The sequence below is a fragment of the Lepisosteus platostomus genome, chromosome 24, assembly GCF_059453375.1.
Source record: "Lepisosteus platostomus isolate fLepPlt1 chromosome 24, fLepPlt1.hap1, whole genome shotgun sequence".
In the NCBI taxonomy this organism is placed as follows: Eukaryota; Metazoa; Chordata; class Actinopteri; order Semionotiformes; family Lepisosteidae; genus Lepisosteus; species Lepisosteus platostomus.
The window spans coordinates 16005756-16011755 of NC_142634.1; positions in this window are offsets into that span (position 1 = coordinate 16005756).

The following is a 6000-nucleotide window of genomic DNA, read 5'->3' on the forward strand; positions in this document are numbered from 1 at the left end:
TAGGAGTGTATATTGTAGCAATACTATACTGTATATTCTGTAGTATGCAACCATCATTACTATGGCTGCAGCTTTTACTTTCAATAATAATAAGTAGGAGATTCAGTTTTAGCAGTGTTAGTTGTTCTTGTTCTTGTATTGTTATCTTTCTGTATTAGAAGTAGTGCTCTAAATTTTATGTTTCAAATACTATTTTACTGTACAGTAAGGCTGGCTGGCATGTACAATCAAGTTCTTAATGTCACACCATAACAAAGCTTTAACAAAGCATAACAAGTTTGATATAATAATTAAAACTGAAATGTACTGTATAAATTTCTGGGCACTTTTATTGCTAAGAATTATTTAACCATATTTACTGTACGTCTTTAAGTGCAATATGGCATTATTAAAACATCACATCACTTTTTTTTGTTGGAGAAATAAAATTAATGTAATAGTTTAACAGACTGCATTCCCTTGTCTTGCATTTATGTTTCAAATACTATTTTACTGTACAGTAAGGCTGGCTGGCATGTACAATCAAGTTCTTAATGTCACACCATAACAAAGCTTTAACAAAGCATAACAAGTTTGATATAATAATTAAAACTGAAATGTACTGTATAAATTTCTGGGCACTTTTATTGCTAAGAATTATTTAACCATATTTACTGTACGTCTTTAAGTGCAATATGGCATTATTAAAACATCACATCACTTTTTTTTGTTGGAGAAATAAAATTAATGTAATAGTTTAACAGACTGCATTCCCTTGTCTTGCATTGAACATGATTTAAAGTGGATAATAAAACGTTAGCATATTAATTAAAGTGCCTGTTGCAAATATTTCTTATATTCCTTAATTAAGACTAAAAAACAGGTTAGTTCTGCATCATGTTTTTGATGTTTCTGAAGTTCCAATTATACTATTTAATTCTTTTAGATTAGTCTTTGTGCCATTTTATTGCATCTGAACAGATTTTGGTATCTGATTAAAACTGCAGCAGAAGAAAATTAGAACAAAATTAAAACAGCTTTAATTCTTGATGTGAAATTATTGCATCAATGTTTGTAATTAGTAGCCTGGTAATACTGCTCTACATTGTTGGCTCAGGCATATTAAAACAAACAAAAAAAATAGTTGACATGATTTTAAAGCAAAAACAGCATCTTTATTCTGATTTATTTCATTTTCTCTAAGAAAAGACTAATCTTAGGAGGATGATAATAGAATTAGTAGTGGTTCACAATCCTTTAAACATCATTGCCTTAACTGACTATGTTATTCTGCTATTCTGCTACAATTTAAATGACCAGAGCTTTTGGACCAGGCAAGTTTAATGGTCTCAACCAAGCTTTTAATGGGGGGTGGGGAGAATACCAGCTGAAACTGGCAGGATGGGGTCACAAGTGTGATGGGATGTTTGATAGGGGATGCTTACCAAATGATAAAGATTGGGGAGAAAACTGGTAATGAAACTTCCTACAGTATCTTATTTGTGCTCATCTGTGGTAATGCATCTAGGTGTAGGTTTCTAGGTATAAAATTCACTGGCAGAAGTAAATGAAGAAAAATAATTCTTCTTTAACATGCAAAGCTGCTTCTTAGCAGAGAGACTGTAGCATAACACATAACACATAATACTGTCCACAGTAGGTCAGGGACAGAATTTCTACATGTAATAATGATAACAAGAGATTGATTTTAAACAAGATACTTTTGTTTTATAAAATATCCTTTGATTTTGGAATTTGTTCATTTTGTAATTTCTCTTATGTAGTGAGATCACTCTCTCATAGTCCCCCCCACGCCCCTCCTTCAAAGAAATGTTTTCAAGTGGAACAGCCTGCAGCGATAACAATAAACACCTCCGCCACAACCTGTCCCTCATTTGCATATTAGCAGCTTAATTTTGATGAAATATGCAAATGTATGCAAAATGAAATTCATCTCATAATGACACAAGGCGATTAAACAATTTTTATGCTTAAATATTCTGTTTAATGAAATCAAACAGGCCCACGCGTGTGACAAATTTGCCTCAGCATGGAAAAATTAGCAAATATCAAAAAAGAAAAGAAAAAAGAGAAAACTAGAAAGGGAGGGAGAGACACACACACACACAGAGAGAAGCAGCCAGCGTGTGGTGAGGCTACAATACCCTTAAAAAATTCCCTTGCCAGGAAAATGAGCACTTCCTTTTTAGTTATTGAATTGCAAATGCTGTCATTTACAGTTCCTTTTTTAGAAGTCCACCACCTTGTTTTCTTTCTAGAATGAATGGTCAAACTGTCGTAGGTTTACACACACAGGTGGTGTAAAGGTTTTACAATGTACAATCGATACAGTAGGTGGTCCAAGTAATCTGGACTTTGTGGAAATGAGAGAATGTTGGATTTATACCTACACTAGTTTGTATTTACTGTAATACGACAAAAGACTTCATTATTTAATACACAATGCAGAAAAAGCCATGGTAAAAACATTCGCTTCTGCCTTACACAATTTGTTTTGTATTTCAGATCTTTGGCATTGTACAGTACTTCTTCCAAAATCCAATATTTTGTCATTTTGCTATACTCAAATGATCTTACACTGGTACCATGAGACTATTAACCTTTCAAGGGAAAAAAAAAAAACTGTTATTGCTATTTACATATGACTGCATGTACTGCATTTGGATGATGGATTATGGGTTCACTCCTACTGTACGTTAATCTCTAATGTTTATGTTAATACAAAAGGTGATTATTATACATTCACTTTGAAATTACTGAACGCTTACTACTGTATGTAGAACTTGCCTGTTCTAAAAATTATATGTGCCAGATCATCTGTACAGAGCAGTCTCATAAATTAAAGCTTGCAGACTTAAAATATTATAAAAGAAGCCATTACCCTTGTAGAAACCACTGAAACAAACCTTTATTCTTACTAATATGAATGCAATATTTTTCAATTATTTTTCGTTTGTTTATCCTTAACTCCCTTGCCTGTGCATGAGTTCCATTTCTCAGGCTACGTACTGTCAAACAGCCTACATACTGTTTTGATATTTATAATATTGAATCTGTAGCCAACCCAAAGTAACTAGCCTGCTTACAAACATGTCAAAAGCTTGAAAAAAGAGGAAGGTGGAGGCCAAAACATTTATTACTAGCTTTAGTCCTTCATGTAATTCTTGTTAAAGTTTTCTTCTGATTCAATAGCTCAGTTTTTGGTGTTACAGATGACAGCAAGTCAATGTTGTTACAACCAGGGAACTCTTTGGGAAACAACTAAAGATGCGTAAAAAGATAGGCTTTAGTCATCACTTGATGTGACATAATGACTCCATCTGGACCTTCTGACAATAAGCCATGATGTGTGTGTGTGGGGGGGTGGGGGGGGCTATGGTGGTCATGGGCGCTGAAAGAACTTGGGCTCATGGGGTAACAGTGAACAGAAACCTACATTTAAAGAGGATAATTCTGAGCAATGGCATTTCACATCCTGCCAGCACATAAATCCAGGCCACTTGTATGTTAACAGGCAAGTAATGCCTTGTTATATGACTGAGCTGCTGTGAAACCACTGAATAAGTGCATTATTTCTCATTAAGTTTACAGGGTGCGAGACCTTTTAACACAGTCCCTTAATACTTTGCCACTGAGAGCTTATAAAATGACACCGCTGAATAAATTGTCTTCAAATCTGGAAGGCTGCTGCCCCCCATGCTGTTTTTCACTCATTGCAGGGACACAGGCTTGCTGTTCTGCTGGATCCCTACATTTCATTTCGTAGCATTTAAGCTTTAATTTAAAGAGGGACTGCTTTGAATGCTCAACATGACTTTTGCAGCTTTATAGTCTTTGCTTTAACAATACATAATTATACCTGTTGCTTTTAGACCTCTTTTGTTTTTTCTTTTGTTTTTAAACAAAAGAACTTAAACAATTAGACAAATTATAATTTAGGCTTGTGTTCAGACATTACAGAAAAGTTTGGAAATTGTATTTAGGACACACCTGAATTCCACAACAGGTCAAATAATTTACATCAATATAAAACTTTTTTTTTAAAGAGTTAACTTAGTTATCGGCAGTTGTACATACATTCTTTTCTCTGTGTTCTTATCACAGTAGTGGGCGTGTGCGGGTCAGGTTGTTGTCTGATTTACCAAACAATTTTAAGGGTCCTAGCACCCTTTTCCCCCCAAAGGCTATCAGAAATCCCCAGAGCCAACAGTGTACACACAGACCAGCACAAGACAGTAATTGCAGTTTTATTCTATTATATACTAGCATTTACAGCAAGGTGTCACTGTCTACTTCAAAAACAAGAACAAAAATAAAAGTATCCACAAGGGACACGTGCAAACAACAATACATTAAATTAATAAAACCCCAGGGTGTGTTCTTCTCACAGCAACAATAAAAAATTAAATCCAAGTCATCCCCAGGTCAAAAACACAAAACCTCCCATGACAGGATTCTCTCCCAAGCTGTCCCTCACTGTACTCCCTGGAGTTTTGTACTCACTGGATTGTCTTGGTGGCGTTTACCCTGTCTTGGTAGTCCTTGAAGCACATGTTCCGTTAAACAGTATCTCCCTTAACCCAACAGCAAGACAAAAGAGGGTAAGAGACCAGTGGAGGAATGGAGGGAACATCCAGGTGATCACGAGAGTTAAGTAGACAAAACAAACAAACAAACTGGGGGGCTAATTGAGGAAGGGACTGAGTGCAGACTGGCAGGTGTCACTGTGGCCTGTCCACCATTCCCTTGTCCATTGTCTCTCCTCTCTGTCCCTTGTTTCCAGGTCTGGTCTCAGCCTGCTCAGTACCCACACACATCTGAATGTGCCTCTGACTGTGTGGCAAGCAGACGTATAAGAGAAATAAACAACAAAGCATACCTGACAAAAGCATTGGGCATTATATACATAACTTAATGTATGTAAACACAGTCCCAAAGCTACTGACCTTCTTTCCACCCTGTCACCATGTGACAAAATTATCAATGTCAGCTTTCAATAACTGATCACTTTAGCTTTGGATGAAATGTGGAATTACCCTCTTGTGCATTTTGTAAGAATTAGGAGACAACAAAACAAACAAAAAAAAAACATTTGGATTTAAATTAAAAACAAGACTGAAAAACAAATCACATCAAGATTTTCATTATTCTGACTCAACGCCTCCCTCCAACTAAGTCTTCGCCTCCCGATTTGGTACTTGCGAACTCTCGACTCCTTCCCGGATTTTGGACCCCTGCTCTTGTGCTCGACCACGTCTTCGCCTACCTTCTCAACTTCTAACCTTCGCCACCTGAAGTGCCTCGCATAGGATCCCTATCTACCGAAGTCCAGCTCTACATGGCAATTAGATTTTGACTATAAAAGTAACTAGGAAATAATATAAGCATTATTTTGTTTTTTTTCCTATTTTAATTAATTTATATCAGACTTTATGTATCTTCATTATATAAAAAAAATAATGTCATTCTGTAATTACTATTTTATAGAATATTATTGTAATAATGACTATACTGTATATTACAGTAATAATATAGTAAATACTCAGAAATATGAAGTGGCCCTCATAACCCAGAGAGGGTCAATTTATAGTTCATATTTAAATCTATCCTGCTTCTGTTTGGAAGCTGGAAGCTGGAAGAAACGAAGAAAATCCATACGCACACAGGGAGCACACAATACCCATAGAGATAGGAGGTCAAAGCCAGAATGAAGCCCAGTATTCTGGAGCTGTGAGGCAGTATAGCTAATCAATTCACCACTGAACAGAATAGATCCTATTGATAGTGTAATCCATGCCCTTACAGCAACTGGACTTCCCAAAGGCATAAAAGCTGCAGTTATGTACCTCCACTATTGGGGTGGGTGGTGCAACGCAGGGATAGAGTGAGTGTCTGTATTGATTAATATTTTCTCATTTGCATCTAAAATATAAGTAATAGGTAGAAATTTGTTTTTAATGTTGTATTATAATGTAAGTAGTGTATTTTTATGTTTTTTTA